This window comes from Ipomoea triloba, chromosome 9, assembly GCF_003576645.1.
Source record: "Ipomoea triloba cultivar NCNSP0323 chromosome 9, ASM357664v1".
In the NCBI taxonomy this organism is placed as follows: domain Eukaryota; kingdom Viridiplantae; phylum Streptophyta; class Magnoliopsida; order Solanales; family Convolvulaceae; genus Ipomoea; species Ipomoea triloba.
In genome coordinates, this window is record NC_044924.1 from 17,077,173 (window position 1) to 17,097,683 (window position 20,511).

The window sequence follows — 20,511 nt, forward strand, 5'->3', positions numbered from 1 at the left end:
CAATTTATGATGTGTGGAATGGGTACTAAGAAAATATAAAGCATTTTAAGGTATTTTAAGACTAAACCATTCATAAAAGCCTTAACTTGTATACTAAACGATCCACGAATAACCTTATAAAAGTGGTATCTTTTGCGCTTATCAAACTTTCCACACTTTAAACCTTGCTTGTCCTCAAGCAAGCAATCATAGGACAACCAACACAACAAGTGCAAAAGATATCACCAAGCTTCAGAAACGCATATGAGCCAGATGGAAGAACAAAGCACAATATTGAAATTAAAGCTTCCTTTATTCTAGCACAGAAATGTGTCCATAAATGAACCATAAAGTTCAATAGTGAATATCCCAAGACTTGACACCCTTCTTTTGGTAAAGTAAATCTTAGGTAATAGTCTTTGTTTCACACTTTTCAAGCATGCATTCCAAAAGGGAATTCACCAAATATTTTGAAAAGGCCACTAGCCGAGCCAACTAGTGGAAACGATGTGCACAAGTCAATGCTACTAGTCCAACCTTATAACCTCAAGCCCTTGCCCAGGTAAGTAATGTGAATAGCTAACATGGGCTTCTCATATCCCCTAGGACACCGCCGGGCGACCCGATCTCACATGGAGCTCCATGCTTTTTGAGAGTCGGTGCAATGGGTGCCCGTCCTAACGGGATAGACCTCTCCTTTTCTCATTCCCCAAGATAACGTCGTCGGACGACCTGACTTCACATGGATCTCCATGCTTTTTCAAAGGTCGTGCAATGGGTGCCCGAATCTTGGCGGAATGGCTCTCTTTTTCTCATCTTCTAAGACCTAGTGTTGGGGCAACCGACTTCACGTAGAGCTCTACTGTAACACCCCGGCCCGGCTATACCGTACATCCGGAGTAGTTACCGCCACATCTAGACTGAACCCTGTCCAACCTCGGTAGAGTCCACTCTAGATGCACAGGCTAAAGAAGAAAACTGCTTCACACACACACACTTTCTACTTGACATAACCATATATTCATTTCAGCAGAAAAAAAAACAAAAGTAGCTAGATAGCTACAAATATATATATACCAGATTGACCTCTAGGGTCCCAAAAAAAACCCAAGGTTAAAGTTACTTACAACCTTACTAGCCAACTAAGTTTACTATGGCTACAAAAAATATTTACACAAAACAAGTCCTTCCAAAACCTCCCCAACCAGCCATCTACTCTAAGAGGCGGTACACCGGTCCGGTGTACGTGCCCCATACTAGGTGCCACTCACCCGCGAACCAGGTGAGATGATCCAAAAGTAGCAAGGAGTGTTCACCATAGACCACTCATCCCAATACTCCGAGGACTGGGTCCCACGGGTAGGGATAAAAGACACGAACTCCAGGGGATCACTCCCTCTAACACCTCTATGGGATAAAACCCATGCCTAGCTTGGGCATATCCAGAAAAGTCGGCTGCCAGTTGCGAACCGGAATGCAAGAGGGTGCAGATGGATAAGCTGGGGAGGCTATACTGCGGAGAAGGAGGAGCAGGTGGATCAGGAGCGTAGCCAGGAACGTAGGGGTCTTCGCCTATCAAGAACTGGTGTAGTCATCATAGTCCATAGTCGGGAATGTAAACTCAGATGAGCTCCCTGAGCTCATCGGGCTCCAGGAGCCCACACTAGATGACATCTGTTAAATAAAACACATTGAAGTGTAGTTAGCGCGACGGCTAAGTAAGGGATCCATGGGTCACCCAAAATTAAATAAAGGTTTGCAAAACAGGTATATTTAAACAAAACCTTTATTACCATTCTCCTCATTGACACTTTACCTGCAAATAGGTTATCAAGTATAGCTTGCACAAGTAATAATTAAGAATGGAACAACAATAGAATTTCTTTGGATAAGGGATTGCTTAACAAGAAATACATTACTCAACGCATCACTAATCATTTAAGCATATAAGCAAGTAGTGGAAAAATTTTATGGACTTCGCATTTAATCACCACCCTGTACTTGAAAATCTTCCTCATAGGGAAATTCCACTAACTTTTTCTCAAAGAGGGTTCATCAACACCCTTTCTTGCTTAAACAATCATCACATCTCTCTTTAGCGTAGCTACAGAGTAACTACATTTTCATACGAAATTCTCCACTTAGTTTCTTTGTAGAAAGCGTGAGGCCTTTGGAGTATTCTCTTGACTCCTCTCTTGACCACTTGGATCATCGAACTCGGGTTCAGTGGTCATCACCCGGTCTAACACTGATCCCCTGGACGTAAGGTTCGTTAAAATGATCCCTAGCTGGCCCTACTAGGTCCATAGAAACGACACCTACCCGGACTTTCTAGAGTAACTATACTTTAAGTGTGCACACCCCCGCAGGAATACCTCATCCAAACGAGTTATATAGTACCCGGCGAATAGACTTCGCTCCTTCCGTATGAATGATCATACTATATATAACAACCTTGGGCAAGGGCACTTTAAGCCACCCGAAGGCTAATCAAGGTCCTCCTCAACTTTACTAGAAACTAAGGTTTGAAAACATTTTCCTTCTTCCTCATCTTCCTTGAGTCAAAAATTACTTTTTGGACATATTCCACAAAACCAAGTCCCAACTTGAAATCATTCAACACTCTTAACTTTGTCCAAAAGTTTTTTTCTCAAAACATTTTGATAGTACACTAATTACCATACACCGGGGTAATAAAGTGTAACTATCCACATTGTTCCATTATCACATCACATATGTACATACATATCAGGCATCACATAACGCCTCACACATTTTAGGCATACTCACATAAAGTGCACATACTACCATATACATAGTATAATTTCCACAATACTCATACGTATAGGTATACACGGTTAACATATATATCACATATATGTATATATACATAATACAACATTTTATTTTAATTATACATACATACCCATTAGGTATGTATTTATATACCCATATACACATATATACGGTTTTAACATATACATACATCACACGTATACATATATATATATATATATATATATACATACTATACGTACATACATATATTATATAATACACTTAACATCTCTAATTTAGATATTTAGGCATATTAACTACCACATCTCCTCAACACAACAATTTATACCTATATATTATGCAAAATACAATTTCATATATACTATACATACAATCATGTACACAATATTTCCACCTAGATCTCATCATATTTCAACCAAACAATCAATTATCCAATTTCAAGTGACCTTAACCTACTTAAGGGATTCCTTACCTTGAGAAGGTTTACTAACACCGTAGAAAGCAAATCTTGGACCTTTTCCCCCAATTTTCACTCAAAACCCTAGGAGAAAATTAACATCATAACAACAAAATATTAAGAAACTAAGCTTAGATTCAAGGTCTAGGAAGGAAAATAAAGCTTTCTACCGAATAAAATTAAAGTTTTACCGAAAGACTTGAGACTTGTGAAGGAACTTTGGCTATGGAAGTAGAGCTTTAATGGAGGAAGATGATGATCTCTTCTCTCTCTCCTCTCTTTGTGTATTCGGCCAAGTGAGGGGAATTTGGGGGAAAAAATGGCTTTATAATTTTATCCCACTTGGTTGACTAGTCTCCATACATGTGGTAAAAATTTGTGACAAGTGTCACTCACTTATGGTGGGATCTTGAAAAATATCTTAGCTAGAGACTGATCGGGGATTAAAACAGATGAATTCTCGGTAGAAAATAATTTAAATCAAATAATTTTCGAAACCAAATATTTATCCCAGACTGAAACTTAAATTGGGCCAGGTTCAGATCTTTGTAAAGTTTGTCTCCTCCGGGGTGAACTGAATATGGTGTATAGTGACCTTCCTTCATTAGCTGGTCCATTATCTTCTTATAACTTGTAGGTATAACCCATCTGCCTTGAAATCTACAGTTACACCCAGATGGGAGTATTAGATTTCAAGGCAGATGGGTTATACCTACAAGTTATAAGAAGATAATGGACCAGCTAATGAAGGAAGGTCACTATACACCATATTCAGTTCACCCTGGAGGAGACAAACTTTACAAAGATCTGAACCTGGCCCAATTTTAAGTTTCAGTCTGGGATAAATATTTGGTTTCGAAAATTATTTGATTTAAATTATTTTCTACCGCGAATTCATCTGTTTTAATCCCGATCAGTCTAGCTAAGATATTTTTTCAAGATCCCACCATAAGTGAGTGACACTTGTCACAAATTTTTACCACATGTCATGGAGACTAGTCAACCAAGTGGGATTAAAATTATAAAGCCACTTTTCCCCCAAATTCCCCTCACTTGGCCGAAATACACAAAGAGAAGAGAGAGAGAGAGATCATCATCTTCCTCCATTAAAGCTCTACTTCCATAGCCAAAGTTCCTTCACAAGTCTCAAGTCTTTCGGTAAAACTTTAATTTTATTCGGTAGAAAGCTTTATTTTCCTTCATAGACCTTGAATCTAAGCTTAGTTTCTTAATATTTGTTGTTATGATGTTAATTTTTCTCCTAGGGTTTTGAGTGAAAATTGGGGAAAAGGTCCAAGATTTGCTTTCTACGGTGTTAGTAAACCTTCTCAAGGTAAGGAATCCCTTAAGTAGGTTAAGGTCACTTGAAATTGGATAATTGATTGTTTGGTTGAAATATGATGAGATCTAGGTGGAAATATTGTGTACATGATTGTATGTATAGTATATATGAAATTGTATTTTTCATAATATATAGATATAAATTGTTGTGTTGATGAGATGTGGTAGTTAATATGCCTAGATATCTAAATTAGAGATGTTAAGTGTATTATATAATATATGTATGTACGTATACGTATGGTATATATATATATATATATATATATATATATATATATATATATATATATATATANAGTTACACCCAGATGGGAGTATTAGATTTCAAGGCAGATGGGTTATACCTACAAGTTATAAGAAGATAATGGACCAGCTAATGAAGGAAGGTCACTATACACCATATTCAGTTCACCCTGGAGGAGACAAACTTTACAAAGATCTGAACCTGGCCCAATTTTAAGTTTCAGTCTGGGATAAATATTTGGTTTCGAAAATTATTTGATTTAAATTATTTTCTACCGCGAATTCATCTGTTTTAATCCCGATCAGTCTAGCTAAGATATTTTTTCAAGATCCCACCATAAGTGAGTGACACTTGTCACAAATTTTTACCACATGTCATGGAGACTAGTCAACCAAGTGGGATTAAAATTATAAAGCCACTTTTCCCCCAAATTCCCCTCACTTGGCCGAAATACACAAAGAGAAGAGAGAGAGAGAGATCATCATCTTCCTCCATTAAAGCTCTACTTCCATAGCCAAAGTTCCTTCACAAGTCTCAAGTCTTTCGGTAAAACTTTAATTTTATTCGGTAGAAAGCTTTATTTTCCTTCATAGACCTTGAATCTAAGCTTAGTTTCTTAATATTTGTTGTTATGATGTTAATTTTTCTCCTAGGGTTTTGAGTGAAAATTGGGGAAAAGGTCCAAGATTTGCTTTCTACGGTGTTAGTAAACCTTCTCAAGGTAAGGAATCCCTTAAGTAGGTTAAGGTCACTTGAAATTGGATAATTGATTGTTTGGTTGAAATATGATGAGATCTAGGTGGAAATATTGTGTACATGATTGTATGTATAGTATATATGAAATTGTATTTTTCATAATATATAGATATAAATTGTTGTGTTGATGAGATGTGGTAGTTAATATGCCTAGATATCTAAATTAGAGATGTTAAGTGTATTATATAATATATGTATGTACGTATACGTATGGTATATATATATATATATATATATATATATATATATATATATATATATATTATATATATATATATATATTATATATATAATAGTTATGATATACGTGTGATGTATGTATATGTTAAAACCGTATATATGTGCATATATGGGTATAAATACATACCTAATGGGTATGTATGTATAATTAAAATAAATGTTGTATTATGTATATATACATATATGTGTATATATGTTAACCGTGTATACCTATACGTATGAGTATTGTGGAAATTATACTATGTATATGGTAGTATGTGCACTTTATGTGAGTATGCCTAAATGTGTGAGGCGTCATGTTTATTGCCTATATACATATATGAAGTATTATGTACATATGTGATGTGATAATGGAACAATGTGGGATAGTTACACTTTATTACCTCGGTGTATGGTAATTAGTGTACTATCAAAATGTTTTGATAAACAAAACTTTTGGACAAAGTTAAGAGTGTTGAATGATTTCAAGTTGGGACTTGGTTTTGTGGAATATGTCCAAAAAGTAATTTTTGACTCAAGGAAGATGAGGAAGAAGGAAAAATATTTTCAAACTCTTAGTTTCTAGTAAAGTTGAGGAGGACCTTGATTAGCCTTCGGGTGGCTTAAAGTGCCCTTGCCCAAGGTTGTTATATATAGTATGATCATTCATACGGAAGGAGCGAAGTCTATTCGCTGGGTACTATATAACTCGTTTGGATGAGGAATTCCTGCGGGGGTGTGCACACTTAAAGTATAGTTACTCTAGAAAGTCCGGGTAGGTGTCGGTTCTATGGACCTAGTAGGGCCAGCTAGGGATCATTTTAACGAACCTTACGTCCAGGGGATCAGTGTTAGACCGGGTGATGACCACTAAACCCGAGTTCGATGATCCAAGTGGTCAAGAAAGGAAGTCAAGAGAATACTCCAAAGGCCTCACACTTTCTACAAAGAAACTAAGTAGAGAATTTCGTATGAAAATGTAGTTACTCTGTAGCTACGCTAAAGAGAGATGTGATGGTTGTTTAAGCAAGAAAGGGTGTTGATGAACCCTCTTTGAGAAAAAGTTGGTGGAATTTCCCTATGCGGAAGATTTTCAAGTACAGGGTGGTGATTAAATGCGAAGTCCATAAAATTTTTCCACTACTTGCTTATATGCTTAAATGATTAGTGATGCGTTGAGTAATGTATTTCTTGTTAAGCAATCCCTTATCCAAAGAAATTCTATTGTTGTTCCATTCTTAGTTATTACTTGTGCAAGCTATACTTGATAACCTCTTTGCAGGTAAAGTGTCAATGAGGAGAATGGTAATAAAGGTTTTGTTTAAATATACCTGTTTTGCAAACCTTTATTTAATTTTGGGTGACCCATGGATCCCTTACTTAGCCGTCACGCTAACTACAGTTCAATGTGTTTCTATTTAACAGATGTCATCTAGTGTGGGCTCTTGGAGCCCGATGAGCTCAGGGAGCTCATCTGAGTTTACATTCCCGACTATGGACTATGATGACTACACACAGTTCTTGATAGGCGAAGACCCCTACGTTCCTGGCTATGCTCCTGATCCACCTGTTCCTCCTTCTCCGCAGTATAGCCCTCCCCCAGCCTATCCATCTGCACCCTCTTGCATTCCGGTTCGCAACTGGCAGCCGACTTTTCTGGATAGTGCCCAAGCTAGGCATGGGTTTTATCCCATAGAGGTGTTAGAGGGGAGTGATCCCCTGGAATTCGTCGTCTTTTATCCCTACCCGTGGGACCCAGTCCTCTAGAGTATTGGGATGAGTGGTCTATGGTGAACACTCCTTGCTACTTTTTGGATCATCTCACCTGGTTCGCGGGTGAGTGGCACCTAGTATGGGGCACGTACACCGGATCGCTGTATCGCCTCTTAGAGTAGATGGCTGGTTGGGGAGGTTTTGGAAGGACTTGTTTTGTGTAAATATTTTTTGTAGCCATAGTAAACTTAGTTGGCTAGTAAGGTTGTAAGTAACTTTAACCTTGGCGTTTTTTTTGGGACCCTAGAGGTCAATCATGGTATATATATATTTGTAGCTAGTCTAGCTACTTTTGTTTTTTTTTTCTGCTGAAATGAATATATGGTTATGTCAAGTAGAAAGTGTGTGTGTGTGAAGCAGTTTTCTTCTTTAGCCTGTGCATCTAGAGTGGACTCTACCGAGGTTGGACAGGGTTCAGTCTAGATGTGGCGGTAACTACTCCGGATGTACGGTATAGCCGGGCCGGGGTGTTACAGTAGAGCTCTACGTGAAGTCGGTTGCCCCAACACTAGGTCTTAGAAGATGAGAAAAAGAGAGCCATTCCGCCAAGATTCGGGCACCCATTGCACCGACCTTTGAAAAAGCATGGAGATCCATGTGAAGTCAGGTCGTCCGACGACGTTATCTTGGGGAATGAGAAAAGGAGAGGTCTATCCCGTTAGGACCGGGCACCCATTGCACCGACTCTCAAAAAAGCATGGAGCTCCATGTGAGATCGGGTCGCCCGGCGGTGGTCCTAGGGGATATGAGAAGCCCATGTTAGCTATTCACATTACTTACCTGGGCAAGGGCTTGAGGTTATAAGGTTGGACTAGTAGCATTGACTTGTGCACATCGTTTCCACTAGTTGGCTCGGCTAGTGGCCTTTTCAAAATATTTGGTGAATTCCCTTTTGGAATGCATGCTTGAAAAGTGTGAAACAAAGACTATTACCTAAGATTTACTTTACCAAAAGAAGGGTGTCAAGTCTTGGGATATTCACTATTGAACTTTATGGTTCATTTATGGACACATTTCTGTGCTAGAATAAAGGAAGCTTTAATTTCAATATTGTGCTTTGTTCTTCCATCTGGCTCATATGCGTTTCTGAAGCTTGGTGATATCTTTTGCACTTGTTGTGTTGGTTGTCCTATGATTGCTTGCTTGAGGACAAGCAAGGTTTAAAGTGTGGAAAGTTTGATAAGCGCAAAAGATACCACTTTTATAAGGTTATTCGTGGATCGTTTAGTATACAAGTTAAGGCTTTTATGAATGGTTTAGTCTTAAAATACCTTAAAATGCTTTATATTTTCTTAGTACCCATTCCACACATCATAAATTGTTTTGTAGGTGAAAAGGGGCATAAAGATGGAAAATGGCGTTAGTTTGGAGAGGAAACCCAATAACCCTTAAGGGGCGAAATCGAAAAGAACCAACGAAGAACGAAGATCAAAATTGGCGAAGAAACAGAGCCTGGACGCAGGCTAGACGCGCGTCCAGCCCGCGTCCAGCGTCCCGAGTTCGAAACTTCTGCGGGCTCTCTAACGGACGCCCGCGTCCGACCCGCGTCCATCAGAGAGCCAACAGATTCTGCGGCCGCAAAATCGGACGCGGAGCGGACGCCTGCGTCCGGACGTGCGCCGAAACAGCACCAGAGATCGCAGTCGGCTGGACACGAGGCCGGACGCACGTCCGGCCCGCGTCCACCGGTTCGGCCAGACCATTTCGGGCGCGATTTTGGGCTGGTTATTCATTCCGGATCTCTCAATTCATCCACCATTCCACACCCTAGTCTTTCTCTCTCTAGGATTAGCCTAGAGAGAACTCTCCCAATTCACTCTACATTGCAATTCTTAGGTCTAGATTAGGATTAGAGAAGGATTCCATTGATGCAAGATTGTGATCAACATTCAAGTTCAAGTTCAAAGCTCAATTTCAAGCTAAGTCTTCATTTTAATTTCTTGTCATTACTTTTACCTTTTGCTATTTCAATTCCAAGGATTCCATTGATGGATTTGGATTGAGCATTTTGTATGGATATTCTTGAGCTTTGAATAGATCAATTAGGTTTTGCAATTTCTTGATTATGAGTTTGATTGTGTGAGTGGTGATCCACTTTGACTCTTGTGTAGGGGTGATCAACCTATATGAGAGGTGTTTGGAGAAAGAGTCTCACCTACGAGAGTATGGTTACTCCTTAGCTTAGCCAACCACATTTCCCTCTCACCTTTGAGAAAAGGGAGAGTGGAAGGCAATTAGCACACCATGTGTTTAATAAATTGCCTCACCTAGCCTAGTTGCCATGAGAATGGGACTATGGACTAGATGATAGGCCAATGACCACGAGAGTGGCGTTGGCATAGTTGTCTTGCCTGATTTTCATTATCTAAGTGTTGCTAGCCTAATATCTTAGGAAATCAAGGATACCTATATGAGTTGCAAGATCCAAATCCTCCTTTCCAATTGATTGTTTCCAACGTTTTGTTCCTTATTTTCATGATGTTTCATGCGCATTTCTTATTATGTTTGGGTTAGCTTTCAAACACTAAACACTCTTGTGCTTAATCCCCTTACCGCTCAAATTCCCTCCTTGTCATCCTTTGAAAACGATACTCGGGAACTTCTTCCCGTTTTAAACACCTACCTCTTTCCATCCACCGCGAAAACTACATTCATTAGTTACTTCCCGGTGAGGGATTGGGAGTGGCTGGAGCAGCCCCGCGGGGCGGAAATTTTCCCATTTTTGTTGCTGGCAGATGGAGCAATTAGAAACAAATTCGTGGACCATTTTATTCAACCCCGACCAGTAAAAGTCTCTGCGGACACGGTGGATCGTTTTCTGCACACCCTTATGGTTGGAGTTGTGGATTTCCTGTAAAATTCGTAGAGTGAGGTCTGAGTGTGGGGGAATAAAAATTTTCCCTCTATAAAAAACCAATCCTTCTTTCAAGAACCACATTTCTTCCTTCTAACTGTCACAATTTTGGACGAATGGCTTGTACTCCTCTGAGTCACGTACAACAATTTTAATGTCGTCTAATAACTTTGAAGGCAACAAGGAGATTGTGAAACACTCTGATGTATCCTGGTTCTTCCGTGATAAGGCATCTGCTACTACATTCAACTTCCCGGCCTGATTAAGTGAGGGAACTGTGGGACTGTAAACTGGTTTTGAGTTTGTGAACCCTGTATCATCAAGTAATTCAAGAGCATACTTCCTTTGGCAAATTGCAATGTCCTTTCTTTGCCTAGCAACTTCTAGACCAAGAAAATACTTCATAGTCCCTAAATCTTTTATTTGGAACTTAGCATTTAGCTGCCTCTTTACTTCTTGTATGATTTCCAAATCAGCACTTGCTACAACTATATCATCAACATATACTAACAATGCCACAAATGTCTTACCTTCACCTTTAGTGAATAAGGAGTTATCAGGCATGGACTGCTTGAACCCCATGTTTTGCAGGGCAATACTCAACTTGGTATTCCATTGCCTGCTGACTTGTTTCAGGCCATATAAAGACTTGTTCAGCTTGCAGACTTGTCCATTTTTCTCTCCAAGTGGCAGCTGCATATAAACTTCCTCTTCCAAATCTCCATGGAGGAAGGCATTATTGACATCCATTTGGTGAAGATGCCAATCTTTTGCTGCTGCGACTGCTAGGAGTGTTCTAATGGTAGTCATTTTTGCTACTGGGCTGAATGTATCTAGGTAATCAATGCCAAGTGTCTGATTATACCCCTTTGCCACAAGTCTTGCCTTATACCTTTCTATAGTACCATCAGCCTTATACTTGACCTTATACACCAACTTGCAACCAATTGGCTTCTTGGAAGGGGGTAGGTCCATCAGTTTCCTTGTGTCATTTTTCTCCAAGGCAGTGATTTCTTCTTGCATGGCCTTCCTCCAACATTCATGTTGGACTGCTTCTTGGAAGTTTCTTGGCTCAAATTGGCAGGAAATGTTCATGACAAATGACTGGAAAGCTGGTTCAAGCTTGCTATAGTTCATGACTTTACTGATTGGATGAGGAGAGGTTTTGACTGCTGCACTTTGACAAACATAGTCCTGTAGATAGTTAGGAGTATGTTTTTGCCTTGTAGACCTTCTAGTAGCTTGATGATTAGGGTTCTCTGAGTGGTGAGGGTTGTGTGCTATCTCAGTTGGTTGTTCATACACTGAAGGAGACCAAGTCTGTTCACTGCTGCTGCTAACTTGGTTTTGGTTATGTGTTTCATCTGGTGGCTGGCTAGAGGTACCATCCAGGTGAGACCCACAGGCTTGGTTCTGAGTCTGAAATATTTCTGAATTCTCAATAGGGCCAGTGCTCTTTGTAGGAAGTATGACCTGAGAATGTTCCTTTGTTGGGCTGCTGATCTGTTGAAAAGGAAAGATGTGCTCATAAAAAACCACATCTCTGGAGATGAACAACTCTTTAGATATAAGATCATACATCTTGTAGCCTTTTGTTCCATTTGTATAGCCAAGAAAGATGCATTTTCTGGCTCTAGCATCTAACTTGGATCTAGGCCCCACTGTTGTTGCATAGGCTAAGCAACCAAGTACCTTTAGGTGTTGATATTGTGGAACTTTCTTCATTAACACTTGGTAGGGGACTTGATTGTTAATGGCAGTGGATGGTAGCCTATTGATTATGTATGCTGCATGCAGCACACATTCTCCCCAGAAGTATTCTGGTAACCTTGCTTGGAATCTAAGAGCTCTGGCAGTAGATAGTAAGTGGCCATGCTTCCTCTCCACCCTACTATTCTGTTGAGGTGTATAGATGCATGATGTTTGATGCACAATCCCCTTTAGTCTGAAAAATTCAACCATATTAAATTCTAGGCCATTATCAGACCTTATGCACTTGACTTTAGCTCCAAACTGGTTCTCAACTAAGTTGCAAAACCCTGTGATCAAATCTCTGACTTCTGATTTCATATTCATCAAATAGACCCAAACAGCCCTGTTGTGATCATCCAATATAGTAAGGAAATAGTGATGACTGTGTATGGTGGTTACTTTGTAGGGTCCCCATATATCAACATGCAACAAATCAAAGTAGTTAGCTGACATAGAATCACTAGATTGAAATGGAAACCTCTTTTGTTTGGCAAAATGGCAGTTATCACAAACCAAATCTTTATTAACATGAATCATTGGTTCTATCCCTTTCAACAATTGTAACTTGGGATAAGAGGCATGCCCTAATCTGGCATGCCACAAGGTACATTTACTAGTACTTGAAACTGAACTACATACAAGGAATGAAACAATAGGAAACACTAGGTAGTACAGCCCATTTTGCAGCTTAGCCCTTCCAATCACTCTGCCGTGGATAGCATCCTGTATAATGCACTGGTCAGAATACATCTCCATGCTGTATTTGGAGTTCTTAGTGAAAGATCCTACTGAAATCAAATTGTAGTGGAAGCCAGGAACATAAAGTACATTGTGCAGGATAAACTCATTAGATAGTAGAACTGAACCAGTAAAAGTAATGGCAGCCTGCTAACCATTTGGCAGGCTGACATGCATATTTTGGACTCTTTTTTGATTGCTTAATAATCCCAAATCACAAACAATATGATGTGTGGCACCACTGTCCACAATCCAGACATATTTACCATGCTTAGCAGAGTTAAATGAAGGGATCATACCTTTATTCTGAAAATTAGAAGATATGGTGTTAACAAGGGCTTGTGAGGAGTGATCAAGGGGTGTATCAATATTTTCAGCAACTGGTCTTCTTGTCTGCATAAATTCCATGAATCTCTTGAAGTCATCCTGTGTGAATTGCATACCCCTATCATGATTAGGCTGATTTACTGATGGCCCTTGGATCTGATTTACTGAGCCCTGGTTTCTTTGCCTTGGTTTCCAACCAGGTGGGTAACCGTGTTTTTTATAGCACTTGTCTTGAGTGTGACCTGTGTATCCACAGTGGCTACATACAAGTTTCTTGTTGCCTGCTATGAATCTCTTGAAACCATACTGAAAATTCCCATCTGCCTTGGCCACACACACACTTCCTGTTGTGTTATTCTCTCCTGTTTGATACAACTGACTCTCAAAACCTGTATCATTCATTTGGAATTGTCTTTCTTGCTGTGCAATCATGGAATAGGCTTCATTAACATCTGGAAGTGGCCTCATGAGCATTATCTGATTTCTAGCTCCGGTGTATCTTTCATGCAGACCAATTAGAAAGATAGACAACTTATCCATCTCAGATTGCGCATTCAAGTCATCAATCTTCTTCCCACACTCACATTTAGTAGGACAAGCACAATATACCAAGGGTCTTAGGATAGTTAGTTCATCCCATAACAGTTTCTGTCTAGTGAAATATTCATTTAGTGAGTTATCTTTCTATTTAGTTTGATATATCTCACATTTAATCTATGCAATTCTAAACATATCTTGCTTGCTAAACCTCCTCTTTAGGTCATCCCAAACTCCATAGGCTGTGTCAATCCACAACACACTTCGCCCAATTGTTGGAGACAGGGAACGAACAATCCAAGAAACAACTATATTGTTGCATCTCTCCCAGGCAAGGTACCTTTCTAGATTATCTGTGTAGGGTTTCTTGATGGTCCCATTGATGAATGGGATCTTGTTCTTGACAAAGACATGGTCATTGCCCTAGCCCACGGGTGGTAATTTGAACCATCTAATGGGAAGGAAACCAGCTCTAGGGTTGGATTTTCATTAATGTGCAGAAAGTAGGGATTCGTTTGTGCCTCAGGATTGAAGGTTACCTCAGAAGCATTAGATCCAGTTGCATCTGTGGAAGATGACGGCGCCGTGTTCCCGATCGTCGCATTTCCTGCCGGGATTCCTGTCGTGTTGTCAACTGGTATTGATCGAGTGTTGATTGGGGGCCACGCAGCCATGAGAGATTAATTGAAGGTGCCCCTTACTCTGTGTGCTTTGATACCATGTTAGGAGCAGTAAAAGAAGCTGAGGAATGAGAGTAAAGTGGAGAAGAAGGGAGTAAGAGAACTGGTGTTTTTCATTACTGATCACAACTGAAAGTGGAGGTTTATATACAGTACAAAGAAGAGGGAAAAAAAGCTTAACAGCAGCCTAACTGAAAATAACAGATCAAGAATTTGTTAGAATTTGTTATGGTGCCAAGTGGCAGCTATTACACTCCTGAAATTCCATGCATCTTTGTCTGAATTATCGAGCAAGATTCCAATAGCGCCGATCAAACTCAACAGCCTACTGTAATCGAGCTATTTCACTAGAGTCGCCCCTAGCCCTCTCTCTGATCAAGAGTTCGGGTGACCGGATGCAGATCATCCGAGCAAGGGGAATATCTCATGTAATGTTGGACTGTAGTGTGACCATATATATGGTGATCGGCACCTACCTAAATCTGCTGGTCAGAGAGCGATATTAATGGTGCCTCGGCAAAAATTGCTTTATCCAGAAGCTTCCCAGCGGTGGTGGTGCTCATGATAGATCCAGTCCTCATTATCGTTACCCGAGCTTCCGGACAACTACTAGCTATGAGCAAAATGGTTTATCGACAGATCATTGCAGACCATTTCGAAGAATTTGCCTTGTAAAGCGAACAATCCATCACCAGGGTGAGGTCGGGAGACCGAAACCAGAGGTACGCGCAAACTAAAAGGATCACCAGTCTGCAACATACAACGATCATCTGCAACGTGCTCGGCTCCGGGGAGTTTCTCATCCAAATAGAGTGGCGGAAACTTTTTCCCTGACCTCCGAGCTGCTGATCAATTAAATACCTGAGTTCTTCAGAATAGAGTTGGGCTGCTTCCTACATTTTTGCCCGGACTCTAGTCTCACGTTTTTTCCCGACCAAACCTTCGAGCATCACAAATTTCCCGGCGACCGGTTTTCATTATTCGTCTCTAGTTTGTTTGCCCGACTTGGTCAATCTCAGCTGTTGATCGCAAGATTACAAGTTTCTGTTAAATAAGCGATCGGACATGTTCCCCTTAATTCACTAAGATCATGAGAGTTGGGCACTGACCATGGTTGCATTATTCACATTTTCTCGAGCATGAGTTCCCGACCAACATGTCAGCAACCTGTTCGGAATCAGTGGCCGGTCATGAGCCTGAGCCTGCGATTTCTCTTACCTAAGCAAAACCAGAAGAATTTGTGGTGCGGAATTCACCCAGCATCATTGCGCAAAAGCCCAAAGCTGGTGTGTTTCCCGGTCAGTCTCTGAAAATTGAATACGGCTTCCCGGTCAACTGCGAGTTATAGGTCCAATCCCTGAGGCCTGGGTCCAATCCAATCCGGCGAGGTCAGTTATCTCGAAAGTTGATCGTTCATCATCGTTCATCATCGGCAATCCGGTCTCTGAATTTTTTATATATATAGTTGAATGTGTCGATGGTCGGCGGCTTTGCAAAATGTTGAGATATACCAAATTTGGCAGCGCATAAGGTCGACTGTAGACCTCGTTATCATTTGCGATGATTGGAGCTCAGCCCCAATCGCAGTAGAGGAACCGGGGGCCGAGAGCATGGGGTTCCCGATTATTTCTCAGAGCATATTGTTCCCTGTCAAATGAGCAGTGTCCCCAAGCATCACGTTGGCAGCTCAGACGATCAGATGCAAGTCCCAAACTTCCAAGATAATGGCCGAAGTCGATCGAAGTCTTGCATCTTCTCAAAGCAAAGTTCATCCCTGGACTTTGAGTTGGTTTTTCTAGAAGACGAGTACATGGTCTCCCGAGCATCATAGGCCAGAGAACACCAACAATGATCCCGACCATCCACGATTCGGAGAGCCTCAGTCTGGTATTGCGCTCTACCCGAGTATGTAATCACGAGTCTCCCGATCACGTTGATGTTAGACGAACAAAACATTTCAAAACAGTTAAATTCACCGGTGTAGGCCGAGTTCTTGATAGCCACCAAGCTCGCCGGCAACAGTTTCCCCGAGCATTCAGTTCGGCATTGCTTACTATGTGTATGTACCTCGGTCGCCAGTTATATTGCACGCACCAGTTTTATTTGACTGGTTCATCGCTGAAGCAAGCAGTCCAATTCTCTAGTCTTCAGAGCTTGAGGATGGTTGGAGACCGACTTCGTGTGAATCCCTCAAGAATGGATCCTCATCACCCTATACTCAAAATGGATTGTTGTAGCCTTACGGCGTTAAAATTTCAATTTGGCAGGACTTGTATTGTGACACCCCGTAAAATAATTCCAAATAAACAATATTATTTTAATTCAAATACTTTCAAAAATAAAATTTATTTTTCGATCATAAATATGTTTAGCTTAAATGCTATTAAAATCAATTATTTGGTTTTAGACTTTAAATATATTATTTTATGATCCAAAAATTATCTATCCAAAATCTATCTTTGAGGAGCCTGCTAATGTCATTTTTATAACTATCAAACTTTCTAAGCCCAAGTAATTATTCTTCCTAAGTCCAATGACTTTGCTTGAGCCCAATAATTCCTAAACTCAATTTTTAGCCCATGACCCAATTAAGAAGACTTAGAATTCTTTACCCCATCTAACCCATCCCTTCACCCATCTATAAATACCCCATTTCTTCTTCATTTCTCCCTCTCTTCTTTCTCCTCTCTCACGTGAGTTGTAGACCAAGAAGCTCTAACCCTAGGTTGGTAAGTTATCTTCTTCCTCTCCATTTATTCTTCTTCTTTTCCACTCTTTCTTCTTCATTTTTCCATTCTTAATTTCTTCTCCATTTTAATTGGTTTGTTCTTGTGTTTGTGTATGTATTGAAAAATGGTATTGTGGTTGTATGGTTTTGCTTGGACTTGAGGTGAAGGGGAAGTTTGTGATTGAGCCTAAGGATTAGGAGGAAATTTTGCTAGAGGATGATAGCATTTGAGGTAAGGATTCATGAATGCCCAAATCTATTTTGCCCTAAATTGTTGATTGCATTTGTTGTGATGTTTTGAATTGATTTACTACCTTCAAATCCTTAGAAATGATGTTAATGTGTTCTATTTTTGAAATAAAATCAGTTATATGCATAAACATGAGTTATATGGTGTTGGGTTGAGCTTTGGATGTCTAAAAATGGTGTTGGAATGGTGTTTTTGTGGTTTTGGCGGAGCAGATTTTTGGAACTGGACTGACCAATGTGGCTTTATAAATTCGTTGCCTAATTAGATTACAATGTGTTGAGATGGTGCAGTGGTTTATTGGTGTTGCTATGCAGGTGGAAGGTCACTGGTGTGACATCCCCTGTTAGCAACTTTGTTTGATGTTTTTTTTTTGTATTTACATATACACTTATAAAATGATTTATTTAGTTTAAAGTGAGACTTGAACCCCTGACCTCATGAATAATTAATAAATTAAGTCCATTCCAATTATGCTAATCAAACTTCCTATGAATGGTGTAATTTATCTAAGTAATATATGATTTTTAAAGGGTTATGTTTTGAGAAAACTCTTATTTTGAAAAGTATTCATACTTGATAAGTTTCCTAGTTTGATAAACCTAGCATACATAATACTTGATAAGTTTCCTAGTTTGATAAACCTAGCATACATATTTGATATGTCCAAGTATATTATTTTGGGAGGATTATATAAATATACTTATATAAGGAATCTTTTAACATTGATAAGATTTTATGGTTTAAAAATCTACATGTTTAATCTATGTATAAGATTTTATGGTTTAAAAATCTACATGTTTAATCTATGTATGTATAAATGATATACAAATTGATAAGTGTTATGTTGAACCATTACCATTATTATCACATATGCCTGAGATGGGCCATTCTTATTATTAAGCCTGAGATGGGCCATTATTATTATATATGCTTGAGATGGGCCATTGTTATCACATATGCCTGAGATGGGCCATTCTTATTATTAAGCCTGAGATGGGCCATTCTTATTATTAAGCCTGAGATGGGCCATTCTTATTATTAAGCCTGAGATGGGCCATTATTATTATATGCCTGAGATGGGCCATTATTATTATTAAGCCTGAGATGGGCCATTATTATTATATATGCCTGAGATGGGCCATTATTATCACATATGCCTGAGATGGGCCATTCTTATTATTAAGCCTGAGATGGGCCATTATTATTATATATGCCTGAGATGGGCCATTATTATTATTAAGCCTGAGATGGGCCATTACTATCATTAAGCCTGAGATGGGCTATTATTATTACTAAGCTTGAGATGAGCTACTATTATCATATAAACTTTAAATGAGTTACTATTGTTATATAAGCTTGTTGATGAGACTTTTGTTATACTTTGTTTTCTTCTTGTGTCTATACTTATGTATATATTGAGTTATTGAAGTTATCATATGCTTGAGAATTGTTCTTGTGGAGTTATGCCTTTTACTAGAGTCAAATTTGTTTACTATACGAAATAGATGATTGTATGAGGAGATGTTTGTTCTTAAATGAAGTTCTTGCATCAGCTTAATGTTGGCTTATGTATATTGCACTTTGATCTGATACTTCCCTAGCGTTCTAATCTCTACAGACGATTTACTCCTTTCCTATATTTATATTCCATGTCTCATGCTATTCATTTTAAAACTATCTTTTGAAAGTATATTATTTCCAACACTTAAACGTACATATTTTACGGGGCAAAACGAACCTTACTTAGCATTTTATGCTAATTTTGTTTGTTTGTGTTTTTCAAACCTTACTGTTTTCAGGATTTGATGGAAGTGACTCGTTTTTGAGAGCGCGATGTAGAGCTAGTTGCCATTGGAATTGTCTCTTGGTTTAAACGGATTAGTTTAGAATCCAAATTGTTGTATTATAGTAGATTTTTAATCTAGATAGGAAATTGTTGTAATATAGATTGTAGTTAGAAAGCTTGTAGCCTGTGCGTTTGGGTTTAGTGAGTGGCCCGAACGTGGCATAACACCCCCGTGGTTATAGTTTGGTGTTGCTTCCGCATTTATTTTAAATATGCTTAGTAAGAAAGATAGTTTGTTTTGGAGTATTCAAGCTTATAAAATTTGGGGGTGTTACATGTATATTCAATTTGGCCGGCAGTCGACGCTTTAGAGCTTGAAAGCCAATCAGAAGCTGGGAATCAAATGCCATGGCAACCCCTCGCAAATGAAAATTGATAATGTCGCTTCCCCGGTCTCCGACCACTTGGATGGCTCATCCTCCTATCAGAAAAGGTTTCGCGTAGGCACATCAGTCCAGGCTTATGAATTTACACGTCAAAGCTTACAGAAGTGCAGAAAATAATCCCGACCATCATTCAGCTCAGGTTCAATCATACTTGCTCGAATTTCTCACCGATCGTAAGAGTTGATTCGTTATCGGTCAGTGTGTTGTCACGTCCCGACCTACTCCGAATCTTAACTTAATTAAATGTTTTGGTGGTCGGCACCATATCCAACATGAGCAATACATAGTCGAGCAGCCGAGCAACATTGAGTCGGACCCTCTCCATTTTTCTGGATTGATAATCATAAATTCGCATCAGTAATCAATGAGCTGCATGGTCGGAGAGCCGAGCACGTGAGGTCGGGGGTTGATCGGCAGGGAACTCGGTGCCTATCGCCGCTACATGTATATTACAATCTCGTTGGTCGACCTACCGACTCGACTGTTGTTCGAAGCCGCCGCATGTTCACAAAATTCTTGGACCTGACGCATTCTTTACAAGCCCGGAATCGCTGTTTGAAGACTGAAAATAGTTGGTGACCTTTATAGTTTACAGTGATCGGTGTGCATTTAATGCTTGGCTTTGTCTGAAAGCATGTCAAATTTATTATCTACAATTTCCTTGTAAATTTTACATATGTGGGCCGTATGTATTCTTTGGGCCCACAGATTGCAGAGTAGTTCTTTGGGCTGTCTGATCCGTTCATGGACTTTAGTATGGCTGCTATTTTTTGGGCCAAGTAGGAATTACTTTGTAAATTGTATTAGTCATAGCTTTATACTTAGAATAGGTCTAGCAAATTGTA

General features: G+C 39.5%; 1 long non-coding RNA gene across 1 annotated transcript; it reads left to right on the forward strand.

Annotated features, from left to right (window-relative positions):
* Positions 1-17,221: 17,221 nt before the first annotated feature.
* LOC116030741 lies at positions 17,222-19,526 on the forward strand. The gene is made up of 2 exons (XR_004100444.1): positions 17,222-17,416; positions 19,234-19,526. It is a non-coding gene; the product is annotated as an uncharacterized LOC116030741 (long non-coding RNA).
* The last annotated feature ends 985 nt before the right edge of the window (positions 19,527-20,511 follow it).